This window comes from Triturus cristatus, chromosome 3_1 (assembly GCF_964204655.1).
Source record: "Triturus cristatus chromosome 3_1, aTriCri1.1, whole genome shotgun sequence".
In the NCBI taxonomy this organism is placed as follows: domain Eukaryota; kingdom Metazoa; phylum Chordata; class Amphibia; order Caudata; family Salamandridae; genus Triturus; species Triturus cristatus.
In genome coordinates, this window is record NC_140583.1 from 257,467,020 (window position 1) to 257,488,611 (window position 21,592).

General features: G+C 43.2%; 1 long non-coding RNA gene across 1 annotated transcript in view; it reads right to left on the minus strand.

Moving 5' to 3' along the window:
• Positions 1-5,299, minus strand: part of LOC146860059 (uncharacterized) — a 143,826-nt gene extending 138,527 nt beyond the window's left edge. The window contains exons 1-2 of the long non-coding RNA XR_014979090.1: positions 5,207-5,299; positions 4,741-4,902 (exon numbers count right to left, since the gene is read on the minus strand). This is a non-coding gene — a long non-coding RNA (uncharacterized LOC146860059). The remainder of the gene's footprint in view (positions 1-4,740; positions 4,903-5,206) is intronic.
• Positions 5,300-21,592: the final 16,293 nt, after the last annotated feature.

Sequence of the window (21,592 nt, forward strand, 5' to 3'; positions counted from 1 at the left end):
TAGCACCCCCAAAAATACCCATTTTGGAGTTCAGAAGGTGAACGAGTAATAAAGACGCCTTGAAATTTTGTGTTTATCATGTCACATTTGCTGCATGTTTAAAGACAAAGGTCAAATGTCAGGCTATGTCATCAGACGAATTGTTGCTTATTCAGAAATCTGATGTCGTACTTTTGTTTCTCTGACTGCAAACAGAGAAGAAAAGTGACCTAGGTGGAAATCCTGTTGGGGTACAAGAAGTGAAAGGGAAGGCGGCACTGTAGGATGTCAGTTTTCTCACATACACAACATTTAACTACACACATATTTAAAAATATTCACAACTAGAACATCACAAATGAATCTAATGTATTTGTTATTCTGAAGTGTGATAGAAACAAAGATTTTAATAGGATCAAAACAATCAAGACGCTTTACTTAGTGATGCACAAATGATAAACATTCGCCAAAATTTGATTTCCACCCATTATTATTTGTGCTTTATATCATTTTACCACTAACACTGCATGGCTATGCAAATTGAGTGCCATTGAGGGCAAAATGTCAGTGCGCTACCACACCCAGTGCTCCATAGTTCACCACCCACTACATACCACACCCTTACTACTCTCCTGCTGAATGGGAGTGCATTATTTGCTACACTTGTTCTTTGTTTGACACATGGATTTTTCACAAACCATATTACTTCAAATGATGTAACATTGCTGGAAGTACCCCCACTCTGAAATTTGTTCCAGCACCACTACATATAAAAGATCCATTCACAATTAATACTACTATCTCAATTTTGATTCAACTGTAGCCAAATAAAATGCTTTGCAATTTTCAACAAGAAATTGTCAGCTTGATAAAACAGAGTCAGCTGTTACAAGCAGCAGGCTCACATGGCTTACCGTTGACTGTTTTTAAACATGACCCGATATTAAGGAGTTCTTTGTTAATTTACTTATTTTCAAAAGTAATAAAAACCAAACAGATTTTGTCAGCTTGGAAAGATTGAATTATATACCCGATTGAAAGAAAAGGGGTGGAAATTGTTCCCAAAACTATTGGTTCATAGTACTTCTTGATTCCAAAGGTGGGATGTTTATAAAATCCTTATTTAATAAATTGTCCACCAGGGAGAATGAACAATATCTCCTACATAAAATTATCATAAATGCTCAAACTGAGGAATAGATCACTTCCTTTTAGAATTGCCTTATATAAAGAGACCGTCTTAAAAGTTAGATTGCCAAGTAAGGACCTTCTATATCCCAAGATGTATACTCAAAATAGATTAAAGCAGAGAAACGATTTTGGCTCCACTTCTGTTCTCACTATATATCTAGGATTTAACATACTATTTGAATTTGCTAGAAAGTGTATCATCAAAATTAGACAATTTTAGCCTGACGATGTGGTCATCTTTTCATTAACCTCTATCGACTTACAATGTGAACTATAGAGGTTGAATAAATTTATTTTTGGGAATAGATAAACTATACAACTAATTGAAACCAAAATAATGCCCTGTGATAAAATTACGAAACAGTTACTTCGGAAATTAGGAGAAGAACTCGTAGACTAAATAAACAAATAACACTATCTCGAAGTAATCATTGACAACAAATTATTGTGGGTCGACCAAATCTCCACTAGAAAAACAAAAATCACATATAATTACCAAAAGCGAAAAGATTTGTGAATACCTATTATTGCCATAAATTCCAAGCTTTTTCCATCTCATCCTTTATGTATCACTGGCATTAAATTCTAAAAAAGTACTAAAGTTCAATAAAATCTATATGCCAAATATAGTATTAAACCTATGCAACTCAATGCCACACAGTAAAATCATACTTTGTTAGATATTGAGTTTCTGGTTGGCAGAGGTATGCACTCTGTCCAAGCAGGAACCACAATCCTAGTCAGGATGAGCTAGATACACACTAAAAGATAACCCGTGCTCACGCTCTGGTAGCTTGGCACAGAGCAGGCAGGCTCACCTAAAGAGGCAATGTGTGAAGTATTTGTGCAACACACACACACACACACACACACACAGTATCACAATGAAAACACCTCAATGCCACACAGTAAAATCATGATTTGTTAGAAATTGGGTTCTGGTTGGCAGAGGTATGCATTCTGTCCAAGCAGGAACCACAAGCCTACTCAGGATGAGCTATATACACACTAAAGGATAACCCGTTCTCACCCTCTGGTAGCTTGGCACAGAGCAGGCAGGCTCATCTAAAGAAGCAATGTGTGAAGTATTTGTGCAACACAAACGCACAGTAACACAATGAAAACACCACAAAAAGACTCCACATAGGTTTAAAAAAATAAGCTATAATGTTACAAAGAAATCAAGACCAATATGAAACCAATCCAATAAGTAGAAGTTGAGTTATGATTTTTTAAAGAATAACAAGAGTTCTAGCACTTAAAAGCCATAAGTGCCAATGGGGGTTATCTGGTCACGCTGGATGGGGGCAAAGTCAATAGTTCTTGCCGAACACGATTGAGTGCAAGCCGGCTACAGGACCCACGCAGGCACCAGTGATGCAAAGTACCTTATCCTGGTAGCAACAGCGAAATGCGGGGCAATGTTGAGGGGTGCGTCGAGTGATGCGTCAATGTCAACCCCGCAGTAGATGATGCATTGATTTTCTCAACGCATTGATGGAGATGCATCGTTTCGGAGATAAATCTCTGAGATGCATTGGTGCTGTAGTGCGATGCACCAGGTTTCTCCATGCTGTTGAGGGAATGCGTCAATCTCTCCACACTGCAGCGGTGATGTGCAGTTCCAATGCATCGGGCTCTCAAGGCGATGCGTTGGATTAAAGAGTGAAGTGTTGATTCTGCTCCCTCAGCAGGGTTAATGCACCGGTTGCGCTCCAAGTATACTGGAGATGCATAGATTTCTCTGATGCAAGTACCTGGGTCCACCTCCAGTGAACCAGGCACAAGAGCAGGGGTAGAGACTCTAATGTCCCCGAGTCTCAAGCAACAAGAGGCAAGTCAAGATCACTTGGAGATCACTTTTGTGCAAAATCAGAATCCAGCTCTCCTCAGCAGAGTCAGAGAGCAGCAAGCACCAGAACAGCACAAGGGAAAAGAAGGCCTTTCAGGTCAGCAGTCCAGCAGAGTGTTAGTCCTTGATGATGCAGCACAGCAGTTCATTTGACAGAGTTCTGTTCTAGGTCCAGAAGTATCTGATTGGGTGGTGTCAGAGACCCAGTATTTATATCTAAACGTGCCTTTGAAATAGGGGTGACTTCAAAGAAGGGCCTTTGAAGTGCACAAGTATCCTTTGAAGTGCGCAAGTATCCTTTCATCCTCAGCCCTTGTTCCAGAATATTTTGGGGGGTAATTTGCCCTTTGAGTGGGGTCAAGCCCCTACCTATTCAGTTGTGCGTGCCAGCCCCTCCCTCCCTTCCTTCCCAGGAAGAGCCATGCAGAAGAATGCAGCTGATTACTCAGAAACACCTAACCTTCTTGTGGCTGTCAAGAGGGAATGCAAAATATTAGCTGTCACCCACCCCAGACGTGAGCTGGAGACATGCTACAGGCACACAGAGCAGGAAGAGCAGAAAATTGCCTACTTTCTCAAAGTGGCATTTCTAAAATAGTAATGTTAAATTCAACATTACCAGTAAAAAGGATTTTTCAATACTATTCCAAAGATATAAAATATGATGCACCAGTTCTTTTAAATCAGAAGTTGCAGCTTACAAATGTATTAAGGAATTCCCAATGTTAACCTATGGGAGGAGTAGGCCTCACAGTAGTCAAAAACGAATTTGGGAGCTTGTCATTACGAGGACATGCAAAACCTAAGAGTACATGACCTACCTTTAACTTACACATTACCCTACCCTTTGGGCTACCTAGGGACTATCTTATGGGTGACATATGTATAAGAAAAGTAGAGTTTAAGGCTTGGCAAGTAGTTTTAATCGCAAAGTTGAAGTGGCAGTAAACTGCACACACAGGCCTTTCAATGGCAGGTCTGAGAGAGGTTTGAACTGCTACTTGTGTGGGTGGCACAATCAGTTCTGCAGGCCCACAAGTAGCATTTAATTTACAGGCCCATGGTATATGGTATACCACTTCAAAAGGGACCTATAAGTCATCTAAATATGCCAATTGGGTGTACACCATTGTTACCATGTTTAGGGAAGAAGCGCATGCACGTTAGCACTGGTTAGCAGTGGTAAAGCGCTCAGAGTCTTAAGGCCAACAAACAGAATCAGGTAAAGGATAAGATAAGCAGGCACACCGTTTGGAGGAAGACTGCCTAAGAATGAAAGGTCTAACAGACTTGAACTTAATTTAAAAGCATTGCTTATTCTTGATACTGCCACAATGAACAACTATGTTTGTAACTGCAGTACTGACGTAAAGAGGATATATTTAGACAAATATATTTTAAAGAATAAAAGATAAAAGTAAAAAATAACCTTGAGCTAAATTTAACCAGCAGTGAAAAGGTCATCGAAGCATGTAATCTGTTGCAATGAAAAGGTAATTGAAGCATATAATCTGTTGTAATCAGACTCGCTTATCTTAACAATCGAACCCAAAAGCAAAGAAGCAACTAAACACTTTGAAGGGTGACAACCGTGAGAAATATCTATTAACACTGTTGGAATACAAATTCTTGTAACTGACATATGATTCTTACTCAACAGTAAAGCAAGAATATGATGACTCAGACTTGGAGGCAGCTATAAAAATGAAATATCTCACCTTTAGTCTACTCCATATTCGGTGATGACAGTTTGAAGGATCTTGGAAATCAAGACTAAATGATCCAAAGGATGTAGGTTTCGTGGCTATAAAGACAAGTTTCTGGACCACATCATCTGTCTGAGTCCAAACTGGTCGACGTACGGAGATAATATTTGCGACCTCCACATACAGAAGCAAAAATCAGTGGGATTAAGGAGGTAACCAAGTGCTGTTTTGCACTACATAATATTTATTTGATTAGAAAATAATGACATTTGTAGACTTTGCTCACAAATTGCAACAGGTTAGAGATATAAACTAAACACACTACAAGCTTTACAAGACTATTACAAGACTATTCGTCTGATATTACTTTGTATATAAGGACCCTGAGTTGCCTTATTTTAGTCAATTCTTTTAATTGTTTTAACTGCACTATTTAGTATAATTGACTTGTTTAAATACAAGAAAATGTATTACTTACTAATTTATACGATGTAAGCCCGTAGACCGTGTAGTATGGAATTCACTGATAGAAGAGTTCTGCTTCACGATATGCTGCACGACTGTTACTCATGTAGCGCCTCTTTACAGGGGAGGGAAACAAACATGGTTTAAATTCACCAATTAGCCAGGTTTTGTGCATCACTGTGTCCATGCAAACTGCAGATTTACTGTAATAAAATGAAAATCACACCATTTATCTAAGGTACAGCTTGTCTCACAGGTATGAGTCAACCATAACATGTGTGGCAGAAGGTTGTGGGATATCCTAGGGATGTTACAGTGAGATTCTGTAAGATATGGGCACTCACGTTTACAAAATATTTCAAGGCTGCACCTTCAGAATTGCTTTTTTACCTCATTCTTTATCAAAATAATTTTTTTAATGAACCATTTGTCCCTCTTTTTTTAAACCGACCCCCACCCTATAAACATGCATATATTAAGTGAAAAAACAAAGGTTATTTTTCTTAGCCCCTGCTTTACAGATTCCCCAGCTGAGGTAAAAAAACATTGGGAAAGGTTTCGGAAAGATTTCCTATGGAAACATGATCCTAATTATAACTACCCAGTGGCTACTGTCAGTAAAAAGAATTACAAAAAATTATATATATATAAATATATATATATATTCACAGACAAGCAAACACACACATAAATATATAAATACATTCAGATGTGTGTGTGTGTGTGTGAGTGTGTGTGCGTGTGTGCGCGTGTGTGTGTGTGAGAAAAATTTAAATTCATTTTCGGTTGTGGGGGTGTGAACCCTCCTCAAGCAACAGCCACAATTCTGACAGGGAGAACCACAAAAAGTCACTAAATTAACCTGTGTCTAAACCTCAAGTAGCTTGGTAAAAAAGCAGTCAGGCTTAACTTAGAGGTAATGTGTAAAGTATTTATGCAGCACTTAAACAGCAATAAAGTTAAAACACAACATTAGAAAAAACTTGCACAATTTAGAAAAATAGAGTAAATTTTACACCAAACGACTAAAATCTAATCACTGGAACTGGAGTTCTGAATTTTTTTAATGTAAAGTGAAGAATAGGGCCTAAAAGTTCCAAGCATCAACCGCAGACATCTAGTTGTGCCAGACCCGGACAAAGTTGAAAGTTATGGCAGGTTGTATACACATAGTGGATTGGGTCTTATATCCACTTATCTTTGTACTCAGAAGAAAATTTGGAGAAAAATGTCTGAGAAGGTGGGGCAAGGCAGCCAATGGTATCCGAGGAGAAGGCATTGTCATCAGGGACCCGCTGAACAACCTATGGTGAAGATTTCTATTATCGGACTTAGGGGCATATCAACAAGGGCGTTATCTCGGCTTTTTTGGCTTTAAAAGCCAAAAAAGGAGAGATAAAACTAGCGCCCTATCAACAACAGGGTTCTAACATAAAAATTTGCATGTTAGCACCCTTTTACTCTATGTTTCCCCTTGCATCTCTAATGAGATGCAAAGGGGGCGTTCCAGAGTAAATAATAGGAGAAATGTCGCTAAGCGACATTTCTCCTATTATCAAGAATATCGCTAACCCTCTTAGAGACAAAAAAAGCAGCGCTAACCGCGGTTAACGCTGCTTTTTTACGTCTGGTATTTTTCTGACTTAGCCATGATATCCTATGGAAGGAGGATATCATGGCTAAGTTTGTCTGTCCCTATCAACAAGCTAACGTGAGATTATCGCTGGGTTTCCAGCGATAATCTCACGTTAGCCACTTAGCGTGAGGATTTTTATCGCTATTGAGATAAGCGTTGCTAATAGCACACTATCTCAGCGATAAAAATCAACGCTAGCCGGCGATAATTATCCTAGCGCTAAGTGCGCTTACCGATAATTATCGCCGGTTGTTGTTGATATGCCCCTTAGTCTCTTTTTTTGGATGTCAAAAAACTCCAGCGGGACAAAGCTGCAAGCTGTAGCTGACTAGGGCTCCACAATGTCAGATGCCCTTCTGGTCAGGAGCTGCTGAGCATTATTTGCTGCTGCAGAAAAGAACTTAGCGGGTGCTACCGCAAAGTCAGGACGACAGGGGATGAACCTTCGATGGATTGGAGAGCAGGCAGGTCCTGGTCTCTTCTCGGTACCCAAAGCACTTTTTGTCAGAAAATGTTCAAAGTCCTAAGTTTTGGATTTGGACTATCTGGGTACCTTTATCACCGCTTACAAGAGACCAGCACTGGAGGGTCACAACTTGGACAGTCAGGACTCACTCAGGCTGGGTCTAGGTGCGGGTTCCAGATGATTGCAGCTTTTTCTGTCCTTGAGAATGTGATCAGGAAGCATGGGTGTAACATAGGCCCCTGCTGCCTCCGCATTGTGGGGTACACGAGCTCCAGGGGCCCCTTCAGCACACAGTACACTCATTGACAACAGGGTCCATGCTGGGATGTAGTGTTGAAGGAACTCTCCGGTTCCCGCATAGTAAATTAAATAGTGGTGGTGCGCTGTGTTCAGTGCGCAGCTGCGTGGCCTTCAGCCTCAGGGTGGGGTATAAGATGGGGCAGGGCTTGGCTGGAATTGTCATGCACAGTGTAAACTGCACGTGAGGTGGGCCAGAGTGTCCAAAGCACTGAGACAGTGAGGACATAAGTACAATGACTGTCCTTCTATAATCTTCTTCAGCCTTCTCGAGCCAGAAAGTCAGAGACATTCTGGTCGCAGAAGATATCAGCCATTTCACTATTCATTTCTGTCCATTATAGGCCCTAGCAATGGTAAGCGAACACTAGTGCTGTGCCACTGTCCACTTATAGCAACGCTATGCGCTTACATGCTAGTGGTTGTAGATGAGCACTCTCAGCATAGAAATACTCTTAGAGTATTTAGTTCAAAAACATTGCTCTATACTTATGACAAGCTTGCTCACATTTCTCCACATGGCATAACATAGGCCCACGCACAAGCTGCAGGGGCCTCCTCAGCGCACAGTACTCTACACTACTTGACAGCAGGGTCTGCTGGGACATAGTTTTAGAGTTACGCTCTAGTCTATTAAGAATAAATTAAATGGTGCATGGTGCACTGTGCATGGAGTGCAGCTTTGGGGTCTTCAGCCTCAGGGTGGGGCATAGGGTGGGGCAGGGCTGGGCTGGAATTGTCATGCTCAGTGTAAACTGCACTTAAGGCAGTCAGTGGGCCAGGGACACTGAGACGGTGAGGCCATAATTAAAATTGCTAGCCGTGGTCTTCTGCTGCCTGCCTGTACCTGTCACCGAAGCTGCAGGTCTCTGGTGAGTTGGAGACAGAGTGAGACGAGACGACTAGTAGTAGTACTAGTAGTACAGTTGTTCACTACTGAGTGGTTGTATTGTTCTACTGTCTCAATCTCTCTTCATTTCTCTGCGGTGGGTGCCTGCTTGCGTTGTGAGACTCGAGCCATAAAACCTTACTGTACAATATTGGGAATCAGTCAGTCAGTCAGTCATATTAGCTTTATTCGACAGTTTAGTAATCAAAGCAGAAATACAAAGAAAAACTCATGACCGATATGTAGCAAAACATTGTTAAAAAGAACTTTCAGTTAAAACTATAAAATCCATATCAAATAGTAAAAAAGCATCAGACTTTAAAATGCTTATAAATACTAATACATTTAAGATTCCTTGTGCAACTTACTGCGCATTTACAGACAAATTCATTAACATCATATCAGGCCCTTACCATACGATCTCTTAACATTAATAAATGGGAAATGGGTCTGAAATTCATATGGAAGACTAAAAAACTTGAAGCAATTACAGATCTCTACCCTACAGAAATTGCCTGAGATCGGATGGTCCATGCCGATTCTAAGAATTTTGCCAGGGCAATGACAGTAGGTGCCATTGTTTCCGAGCGCAGCAATCTGAGTGCAATGCCATTCCTCCTAGTTCCCAAAGATCTGCAAATTGGGGACAGCCACATACGACACGGGGCAGTGTTAGCTAGGCAGACAAATAACAGGTGGCCCTAAGACTCTGAGTGTGCATGGCAAATGGGACAAGAGGTGTCACCTAATAAATCCCAACTTGCCGGAATGACCTTACTGGTAATGAGCCAACTCTTAGTTGAAAATATAGCTTTCTGTGATGTGGCTTGGTTATAATATCCCAGTATGGCTCCAGCTTTAGAAATGGCTTCACGTCTAGAAAGTTCCCCGTAAGTGATGAAGTATCACTACTCCTATAGATGTTATCAGTCACCCAACCCCAATACCTTTCCTTCAACAAAGCTTTGGGGGGAAACGGAGTACTTGCTGGGTTCTCCCATAGTGTTGCCATGCCAATGCTTGTTAAGATAAATCTAACTTTCTGCAGCCATTTGAGATTTTTGTGGCATTCTGCTCTAATTAGATCCTTAAGGCCCGCAGTATAAGGTGTCAGTTCCGGTGTTGACCAGATTCTCCGCCAATATAGCAAGGGGCGCAATCTGGCTATATCGACCAATGCCTTCCTACCTAGGTCATGAAGCAATAGACGTACTTGGGTACTTTGCGGAAGATTAGTAATTTTTCGTAGGAATCTATTTTCTGCTGTAGTTAATTTAGAGAGGTTCTCGAACCCCCAGAGCTCCGCCCCATATAATGTGGAACTGACAACTTTCGTATTATATATTTGCAAAACTGGGCTAACTGGTTTAGTTAGAGATGCATTAAACTAAGTTTGCAGGGTTCCAGCCAGTTGTCGGTGCTTCAACGTGGCCATGTCAAGCTGCCGATTCCACTTCATGTCTCTCTGCATAATAACCCCCTAAATATGTAAAGTCATTTACCTGTTCTAAGGGCCGCTTATTCAGCACTATGCCTCCTCTAAATGATCTATAGGGTTAAAAGACATACATTTTGTTTTGATACATTAATTTCCAAGCTCCATAGATGGCGAAACTCTTCAAAGAGTAACAGGGCTCGTTGTAGACCGCTCAGTGTTTTAGTGATAATCAACGTATCATCTGCGAACATTAGGATGGGGATTCTCACACCGGTTAGAGCAGGGGCATCAGTGTGGGTAGCTTCCAGAAATGTTGCAGTCCCGTTGATGAACAGAGAAAAGAGTGTTGGTGCCATTACGCAGCCTTGCCGCGCCCCTTTTTCTACAGGAAAGGGATTTGTAGCCTGTCCCTGTGAGCCCCACCTGATTTTTGCATAATTACCCTCATGAAGTCTGGCAATGAGAGATAATAATTCAGGGGGCATCCCCAGACCTTGCAGTACTACCCATAGTTTGCTACGGAGACAAGGTTGAAAGCTGACTTAAGGTCCACAAAGGCAGCATATAAGCTGCCCTTGTCCAAGACCACCGTATTGGGAATCTATTGTGAGGCTGCATGCAGGCCTGTGAGGGCATTTGATTGATTGATGTTTTTTAATGAAGAGTCCAGTGATTCCGGTCACTGAAAAGGAGGAAGGAGGTGTGTCGGGGTTCCTATGGGGGTTGTGATGGCACTGCCGCTTTTTTGGGGTTGCTGCTAGGTACATCGGAGCAGGCCCCCTGCTTCAGTATGTCTTTTGTGCATTTGGAGGATGTGGACGTGCTTGGTCGCACGGGTCTGTTTTATGAAATGGAGTGTAAAAATAAATGAATTTCTACTGGCCAAACTTAGTTTGCCCATATTTTAAAACCAATTTTATAATGCATACCTAAATACCAACTCCTATTTGTGGAATTCACGTGCCACTTGAGTGGATTTGGTGGCTTCAGTTCTTACTAAAATGTATATACATTTGATTTTCTGGTTGCGAAACAATGCAAGGGGTTGCAAGATATCTTTTCAAATGATTTGTGCACGTGGGTTTTGGTGCCTCTTTGCTTGCAGGACTGTCTCTGGCCAACCTGCTGCTACTTGCATTTACATGCCCACCATTTCGTGATGGGCTGCTATCTTCCCTCACACTTCCTTTCACGGACAGTAATGCACTGCCCCTGTTACATGCCAGGACAAAGGCCTGATTGTATATCCTCTGCCACATATCTTGTCTATCGAGACATATCCTTGGGCTCGCCTCTTGCCAGGGCCTCCTTTACTTTCCGAAGGTCACGATTGCTGCCATTACTGGCTGGGAGTTTGTTGCATACATCAAGGGCCTATGCCATCCATTTGCGAATATGATGACCCCAAAACCCACGTGTGTTGGAACGTATAGGCCCATAGAAAAGACATTTTGTGTACAAAGTTCAGCAAGAAACAATTTGCAGCAGAAGTACAAATAATGTTTAAACTCTGCATATGTGTTTCTGAGGTTATATGAAATGCTTCAGGCACGATACATCATTTCACTTTGTATCACAAGTGTGCTCACATCACATTCCCTCAATGTGAAAAATTACCTTAGTGAAAGAGCATCATGGTGGAGAAAAAAACACTACATCTGCAGATGTACTTCATCCACAAATCTCTGGGTAAATAAAGGTTGACGCATTCTGAATTGCCCGAAATTAACAGAATTTAGAGTTGTTTGAACCCACAAAGTCTTTTTCAAAGGCGAGTTTGAGGTTTGTGGGTGTGTGACATGGAGAGTGGGCAGTTATTTTAATGTGTACTACACTACTCTAACATGTAAGAGAAGTCATTAGTAGTCAGAAGTACCATATACTATTGATTGCACTAACTTCCTCTTTCGTAGACTGCCTAATGTCAAAGTAGCAAATATTCTGGCTTCATGTCATCAAGAATGGTACAAGCAGATGAGCAGCGTAACAAAGCATCAATTATAAACAGGTACATGTATTTTTTAAACTTATTTATCATTCACATGGGAGGTGATCATTTACATCTCCTACATTAATTACCATAAAACTCATGAAATATAAGTTATATGAACCTGGGCACTCCTGCAAGGAGTAACAGAATGTAAATAATGTCAGCATTTTTCTCACCAGTTGGCATTAATGATGACAATCAGTTCCGCCATTATCATTATAATAACGTTCAATGAGATATTATAAAGTTTATAATTCCATTGGTGTCTCCTGCCTGCGGAGTAGTAAAGAGGGAGGGAGTTATAGAAATAAATTTCTGTTAGAAAGCCTGAGCCATCTTCATCTGTTTACTAGTGTGTAATCAAGAAATTTCTTTAGGAGGCAGTACTAAAAACAACTTGATCTTTGCGCTACTTTGCGTCAAGGGGGGCACTATGGGTTGTTTCTGGGCATTCCCATGCAAACTGTGCTTTAAATGGGTAAGTGCTGTTTGGTACTGAGTGGCTGCACTTCTACAATTTGAAAGGGAGAGAACTTGCACGTCTCAGCACTGGTGCACTACTTTACATGGGAGAGTACATGCACTTCTCAGCCCTGCTGTAATACATTTATTGGGAGAGTATCTGCACTTCTCAGCACTGATGCACTACTTTTAATGGGACAGTGCCAGCGCTTCTCAGCACTGTTGCACAATTTTTAATGGGAGTGTACCTGCACTTCTCAGCACTGGTGCACTACACTCAATGGGGGAGTACCTGCACTTCTCAGGACTGGTGCTTTACTTTTAATGGTACAGTGGCAGCACTTCTCAGTTGAAAATATTCACCGAGATCATAGAGTAGTTACACTTTTATATTTATATTTCAAGCATTACAAGCACCCAGGCATTACCCCCTCAATCTCATTCCTTCTACTATTTCCTTCTTGTATCTTTCCCTTGAGTACTCACCTTCTTGCATCCATTCCTCCAGGGCCTGTTTCCCTTGCTCCAGCTCTTTACATCAATAGTTGGCATAGTATATTTAAGGTGCTGTAGTGTTAAGTAATAATGCTCTGTATTTTCCTTCCTTCTAGGCAGTAGTAGTGGCGTAAAACCCACAATTACAAGTTTTGGTGTGTGCACAAAAATATTCTTACTGCTACGTTCATAGTCGGGCACTCTACCACAACAATGACTTTCTGCAATTAGGTTTTTCTCAAACAAATTAGTGAACAGCCAAGTAAGTTTTTAAGAGGTGCTCAAAAGCAGCAACATAAATCAAAACAACAGTAGTTTAAAGGCAAATTCCTGAAAATTTACTCTATGTTCAGGTCTCCAGCTGATCATGGCGCATCATCATCTCAATCAATCAATCAATCAATCAGGGGATTGTAGGAGCTACTCACCCGTGATGGTTTCAAGGCGCTGGGGGGAAGGGGGGATCAGCAGGTCCATTTAGCCGAAGAGCCAGGTCTTGAGGGTCTTCTTGAAGGTGTACAGGGAGGGGGCATGTCAGATGTCTGCCGGTAGTTTGTTCCAGTTCTTGGCCGCAATGTGAGAGAAGGATCTTCCGCCTGCTCTGGCTCTGTGGATGCACGGGGTTTCGGCCAGTGCAAGGTTGGCAGATCGGAGGTTTCTTTTGGGTACGTGGAAGTTGATTCTGTCGTTGAGGTATTTGGGTCCGTTGTTGTGTAGGCATTTGTAGGCGTGAGTGAGGATATTGAAGGTAACTCTTTTGTCAACGGGGAGCCAGTGGAGCTTTCGCAGGTGTTGGCTGATGTGTTCGTGCCGGGGAATGCCTAGGACGAGTCTGGTGGTGGTGTTCTGTATAGTCTGGAGTTTTCAGCGTAGGGCGTTTTTCATGCCGGCGTAGAGTGCGTTTCCATGGTCTAGTCTGCTGGTGATGAGTGCATGGGTGACTGTCTTCCTTGACTCAGGGGGATCCATTTGAAGGTCTTTCGAAGTATGCGGAGGTTGTTGAAGCATCTGGATGTGACGGCGTTGATTTGTTGGTTCATGGTGAGTGATGAGTCGAGTATGATGTGTAGGTGGGCTTCCGAGGGTGGTCGGCCACCAAGTGTTGTCCCATGCTGATGGGTGGTTCCAAGGATGAGGACTTCTGTGTTCTCGGCATTAAGTTTAAGGCAGCTGTTGGTCATCCAGACTGCTACGTCTTGCATTCCTTTCTGGAAATTTAGTTTGGCGGGTGGAGTCTCGGGTGAGGGAGAGGATGAGCTGGGTGTTGTCGGTAAAGGTTACGACGTTGAGGCCGTGTTGTCGGACGATGGCTGCGAGAGGGGCCATGTAGATGTTGAAGAGGGTCGGGCTCTGTGATGACCCCTGTCGGACTCCGCAGGTGATTTCCATAGGATCGGAGAGGAAGGGTGGTAGTCTGATTCTCTGGCTTCTTCCGGTGAGGAACGATCGGATCCAGTCCAGGGCTGCTCCTTGCATGCCGGCGTTGTGCAGTCTGGCGACTAGTGTGCGGTGAGAGATAGTGTCAAAGGCTGCTGACAGGTCGAGTAGGATGAGGGCTATGGAGTGGCCTTGGTCCAGGAGGGTGCGGATGTCGTCCGTGGCGGTGAGTAGGGCAGTCTCGGTGCTGTGTTTACTTCAGAATCCGGATTGGGATGGGTTGAGGATGAAGTTATTTTCGCTGAATCGTGTTAGTTCCCTGTTGACCGTTTTCTCTGCAACTTTGGCATCCTTACCAGAAGGCGATGCAGCTGCAGACTAAACTGGAGACAAAGCAGCATTTTCACAATCACAATAGGTTCCAGCACATGACCAAATATTACTGTGCTCTGATGTACCTTCTAGCATTGAAGCATCAATTGTGCCAGCACTGCAGGCAACAACAACTACATTTAGTGTAAAAGGCAAAAGTAATAAAGCTGTGTCAGCAGTGCCTCCTTTCATTACAGAAGGAGTGGGAGAAATTGAAGGACACCAGCTTGGCTTTCACCGCTACCAGTGACTGAAGGAAGTACTGAAACTGAGAGTACACCAGTAATAGCAGACTGAGAGATTCATCTACCTCTGAGTCTGCTATTACAAATGAGTGAAGTAAGTGCATAAATTGTAAGCGTACCAGATAGGTCACCACTGCTACAAGTGGCTAAAAGGAAGTGAAGAAACTACAAATGTGCAACTTGTTTCAGCAGTATTGCCAAATATTGAAGAAGAAAGTGAAGACATTATGAGTGAGGATGTGGAATTACATTTAGAAGAACTAGAATCAAGCAATAGTCAGTTTTGCAAGGATTTGTATTCGACTGATAGAGTTAACTTTTTAGGCAAACCTCGGCATGATGCAGAGTTACGAAGGTTTGTCATTACAAGTTGCTCATGCAAGCCTAGAGGACCCTTCCCATTGGATAGTAAAAACCGGTGCTTTTCCACAAAGTACTACTACAAGGCAAATAGGACTGGTGATAAGACTCCAAGACTGTGGTTGTGCTATGCTTTAAAAATGGATAGTGCATACTGTGAAACTTATTGGCCCTTTGGAGATTGAAAACTGTCATCCTACCAGCAAACATGGGCTAACAGTATAAAAGATTGGCAAGGCATATCTCGAAAAATGAAAGAACTTGAATGACTCGCTCACATTTTGCTGCTTGTGCTGTACAGGGAAGTTGGAGGCACACTGAGACGATCAATAGACACCTGGAATCAGACTGCAAAGAGCAGGTGAACTATTGGACACAAATTTTGAGGAGGATCATCGATGTTACACTCCTGTTGTCAACTTGAAATTCACCTTTCAGAGGACATAGAGAAAAACTGAAAGAAAAAGATGGTGGGAATGTGTTGGCAGTCAATTAACTTTTGGCCAAATATGATCCTGTTTTAAACCATCTGATTACTAAAGAGGGTAAAGTTAAATATGTGAGTCCTGCTATTCAAAATAGGATTTATTGAAATGCTTTGAAATGAAGTACAAATTGAAATAAGTGAAATGCAAAAAAGTACCATTTTACTCTGTTATAATGGATACAATGCATGACATTAAAAATGAAGACCAATTAAGCCGGGTTATCCGATATGTAACACTGTGCGTTAATATTGAAGAAATTCCAACTTTAGTCAAAATTAATGAAAGCTTTGTTGGCTTCCATAAAATCAAAGACCAAAGTGATAAGGGGATAGCAAGAGAACTTGTAAACCTCATAGAGGACAACGGCCCAGTGCTTAATAAATGTAGAAGTCAGGGACATGATGGTGCCAGCACAATGAGTGGTATGTATAGTGGAGTGCAAACAAGCATACACCAGAAAGAACTCAATGCAGTCTATGTTTACTGTGCTGCTCAAAATCTGAATTTAGTGTTGAATGATGCCTGCATGCACATTCCTGAAATTGCTGAATTTTGACATTCTACAGAAGGTATATTTATTTATCAGTCAAAGCATCCAACGGTGGGAACTACTTACAATTTCAAAAGAAAGCACAACTAATTCAAAGCCATTTCTGAAGAGACTCTGTCCAACATGTTGGGCATCCAGACATGATGCTCTGCTTGCTCTATGCTATCGTATTATGGATGTCCTGAAAGCACTCTCTACCATTTTACTGCAGTCTAATAATGTTGATGAATGCACAGAAGCTCAGGGTCTGACGAAGTGCATGGAGACATTTGAGTTTGTATTCATGGTTGTAATCCAGTCCAAAGTGCTGGAGACAATGAAGATTGTGTTCAAACTGTTTCAGTCTAAAGATCTGGACCTTTCACAAGCATCCAATAAAACAAATGCGTTTGCCAGTTTGAGCGAACAGTTTGAAGATGTTAAAAGCTCAGCATTTTCACTTACAGCTGCATGGGGAATTCAATTGCATTTAACACAAAAACGACCACGAGGCAAAAAAAGCACTTAGGTGAACTCTGTGAATACCGAATGTTATGAAATCCGGAAGACAATTTTTAGGTGTCTGTATTTTATGCTAACATTCATATTGTTGTTGTTTGACTTGACCCTGCTTGCAGGGTCATCCCAAACTTTTTCGCCTTTCCCCCTTACCCTTTTTGTTGTATGTGCGTGATTGACTGCCGCGCAATGGTGTGCAGAGATTTATTTTCACCAGTGAAGGAAATGTCACTTTTAAAATGGACGCCATTGCTTTGAGCTGCCTGCCTGCGGTGGGTTGGCGGTCTAGTGTTCGAAGTGACAGGGTGCCCTACACCTCGCCCACAGTGACAGTTGGGACTGGAACTGCCAGGAGCCTTCTAGAAGGTTCTAGCCCTTTCTGGTAGGTGGGGTGAGGGGGTATATATAGGGGGCTGTGCCTCCATGTGCTCAGACAGAGCATGGACTTGACTGAGAGGGGACACTCTGCCAGGAGGTACCGCCGCAAGGGCCTGTGTGCTGGCCCCTGAGCCCATCTGTACCCCTCTGCTGTCCACAGGGCCAGGGAGAGCCCTCGCTGGAGTGAGGACCGCTATGTCAGGAGGAGTGCCACTTTATGGGAGATTACTGCCTCTAGGAGCTGCTGTCCTGTACTGATGAGTGCCCACTGTCTGCTGATCCTGCCCAGCCTTGTCTGCCTGCTCTGCTGCTCTTGCGCCTCGTGAGCACTCTGTCTTCATTGGCCGGAGGCGAGGAGTGTCTGCTCTCTGCGTGCCTGAAATTGGCGGGAGCCCACCCCGCCTTATCCTTCAAAAACAGCGGGAGCCTACCCCGCGTTCGTGCCCCCACGAGAAGAAACCATAATACCAGCGAGGCCCCCGTGTGGCATGGAGGGCCCCGCGTTGCAAGGGAGAGGGGTGCCCACCCCGCATGAGGACGCTATGCTTCCTTAAAACTAAAAGCGGAAGCTCACCCCGCATGTTGCCTGGGAGAGCTGACGTTGTAAAACTGTTGCGGGTGCCTACCCCGCAGTCATGCTTGGAAAAATACCCCGCATGTATGCTGAAAAGCGGGTGCCCACCCCGCATGCAGGTGCCCTAAAAATCAGAAGCGGGAGCCTACCCCGCGTGTATGCTGAAAAGCGGGTGCCCACCCCGCATTGCCGCTGAGAAAAGGAATCAGTAAAATCACTGCCGCAGCCGGAGAGGAGAAGCGCCGCAAACGCGACGAGGAAGCCAGGGAGCCTGCCTGGAGGTGGGTGGAGCCGCGCGACAGAAGCCGCTGCCACCCGGAGTCAAGAGCGTGGGCAGAAGGGAGGAGGGGAGCCTTCCCCGCCTCCGCAAGAGGCAAACCAGAAGTCCCATGCCCCACGAGGGATGGCCTGGGTGAAGTGAGGCACTGGGCGGGGCTCTTGTGTGCTGCTGAGAGCCACGCGACCCGCAAAGCTGACCGGGGAGGTCCTGACCGAGCAGGGGACTGCCGAGGCACATACCGGTGCCTGTCCCCTGCTGGAGGAAGTACGGTGGCCAGGGGGAGCGGTGCGCGGAGTCCCCAGCAGCCCTGGTGAGTGAAACTGCACCGAGGTCATTGTGGCGCTCCCGGAACTACCGGGGCACCAAAGCTGATTTCTGGGGGGGCTTCCCCGGGTTCAGTGCGGTGCGGGCCTTGTTTTCTTTCCAGCTGCCCCGCTTGGCAGTGGGCAGCTGCAACAGGCATCTACATTGGTTTTGAAGCCCCTGAGGGGTTCCACCACGGACCGGCCCACAGTGCCCTGGGGGCTACACAGCGGCGCCGCAGTTGCGGGCCGCTGCAGTGTGTCTTCTTTTGAGGCCCCATGATGTTGTTGCTTCTAAAACCCTGAGGAGGCCTCCAACTCGCCCAGTTCTGTGTACTTTATTCTCAGCTGCATCCCGCAGGACAGTGGACTGCCGCCACCTTTGGGCAATTATTTCATGTGGGCACTGCTATGCCATGATGCCTGCCAAGTGTTCTCTATGCCCCATGACTGTGGGATAATGTCTTTCTATGCCTACTGGAGGCATTACTATGCTGGTGATTTGGGTGCCGCCGTGCGAATAGGAGTAGGCCTAATGTTCTGCTTCATACTGTATGCAACAGGTTCGATGCCTAATGTTTCATTCAAGGCCTACCGCTAACATGATCTATGGTTACTGTATTTCTGCCTCGTGATATTGCAGTTATGCCTCAGGTTTGGGCCTAGCATTTTTACGCCCAGTCTAATGTGATCTACGCTAATGAGATGGTGCATGCTCCTATGTGGGTGCATATGCTAATTTTGTGTTATGCCAAATGCCAGGGGGATTTATGCTAATAGGATTACGCTCCAGGTCATGTTATGCAGTGCTAAGGTTATGCCTGCGCTAAGGTGTTATGCATAATGTGATTCATGTCTATTGGAAGTATTGCCTCTATGCTAAATGTGTTTCTATGCCCTATGGTCACAGGTTTTATGCCCCAGGCTCAGGATGTGTGCCTAATGTTATGTAGGAGTTGTTTTATACTTCGTGCCTACTGCATTCATGCTAATGATATTGCATTTACGCCTCAGATTCATGCCTGCTGAGGCCTAATACTAGTGTTCTGATGCCTGATAATGTGGCTTATGCCGAGCTACTATGAGTAGGCCTCATGTGATGCAGAAGAGATTTATATGTTACGCCTAATGGGTTCATGCCAGCCAGATGCCACAGGCTAATGTGTTTATATGCATAAAGGTACTGTTGATGCCCAATGTGCTTTTATGCCTAATGCCTGATGACGCCTTTATGCCTAAGGTGAGGCCTAATGGCCTGCAAGCATGTTTTCCTTTCCGGTCTGATGCCGATGTGTCCTAATGCTGATGAACTTCGAATCTATTCTTTCTTTATACTTGTGATGGTTCGGGCAGCGACCCGATTGGCCCTGCCGTGTAAATAGTCCCCCTGTAGTCTGCTACCCGGTGCCGGTTGGCACAGTGTTACAACTGTGATTACCTTATGACGTGTTCTGCATAATACATATGCTGTTTTTCACCTAACCTGGTGTGGAGTCTCTTTTGTAGTGTGCCTAGTGTGTCGCCTGTGAGTGTGTGCTGCGCAGATGCTTTACACAATGCTCCGCACCACGCTACCCCGTTTCTAACAGTCAAATAAAAACACGATTTGCTGGTATTAACACCATAATATAATGCTTTCATTTCATGATGCCATCAGAAATCCGCAGAGGCAGTGAGGAGAAGTTGTTTGAAGCAGCCATGACCTTGGCAGCTCATTACAAAAAGACTTGTATCTAGAGTTTTCACAACTCATCTCATTAATAGCAGTGTTAAAAGAACAAATACAGCTTTTCTCAAGTGGCACAATAAAGGATCTGGCTGACCTTTTATTTTTGAGAAACAATGCAATTCTGCCTAGTGTTTTGGATGTTGAAACAGCACTTAAACCTTTTCTAACAATTCCAGTAACTGTAGTCAGTGCAGGAAGGTCATTTTCAAAGTGAATATTTATCAAGAACTATCTTCAAAGCACAATGACGCAGGAAAGGCTGTCAGGACTTGCACCTTTAAGCATTGAGAGAGATCAGGCAAAAAAATTAAATGTGAAAGTTCTAACAGAAGAGTTTGCACTAAGAAACACATAGAAGCAAACATTCTTTCGGTCAGGTGCAATTCTCCACTTCAGTGAACCAAGCATTAGTAGTCTTCAGCCACCAGTCTAATTTGCCAGTCACCCTTCCTGGTGTAAGCAGCATTCACCCTTGTGTCTACTTTTTAAGCACTGTTTTCTGCTGTACCAGCCTTCAAACTTTACAATTAATTTCTTCAGGCTCCTGCAAGTACTGTTCCTACTCATAGTGTGATTTTCTAAATGTATCTGTCATTTGAAGCCCATGAGGAAGCAGTAAGTAATACAGTATTTTGTCAGTATATCATACTTTAAATGTTGTACACTTGCATATAGGCTACCTCAATATTCTGAAGATACATTTATAGAGGCAAGAAGAAATGTATTCAATTTAACCTGACAATACATGGCCCTCCTTGACACTTTCTTTTGCACAGACAAAAAGTGCATCGCTTGAGTAAACAGGCTATTTTATTTGCTGCTGAGCCTGTTATTGTTTTGCCAGTCACTTTAAAAAATGTGCACCTTTAAACACAAATAAAATGGGCATTATTGGACTAGATGGGTTTGATGATGTTTATGCTGCTAAACTTGTTATTGCGTTACCAATCACTTAGGAATATTTATGCCTTCATGCACAAACAAAAGGGGAATTAGTTAGACTAAATAGGTCTGATTTATGAACTACCTGCTATACTTGTTATTGTTATACCAGTCACTTTGAAATATTTGCACCTTCATGCACAAAGCAAACAGGCATTAGTTAACCAAACTTGCTTGATTTGTGTAGGCTGCTGCCTGCTGTACTTGTTATTGTTTTACCAGTCACTTTGAAATATTTGCACCTTCAAAAAGGGAATTGTTTGCCTCAACAGGTTTGAGTATTGCAGTTGCCTTACTTGTCATTGTTTACCAGTTGCTTTGAAATATTTGTGCCTTTATGCACAAACCAAAGGGGAAATTGTTTGAAAAACCTGGCTTCATTTTTGAATACTGCTTGACTTGTTTTTACCAATCACTTTTAAAGTATTTTCACCTTGATGCAAGAAGAAAGGGGGATTATTTTATAAAAAACATGCTTGAGTTTTGTACATTGCTGGACTGGTGATTGTTTTATTGTGCACTTTGAAAGTCTTTGCACTTTTTCCTTTGCTTTACCAACTACAGTTTGTGTAGATTCCGTCATTAGGTGCTTGCTGATTAGGTTTGCTTGTATTCTACATGATTTGCTATT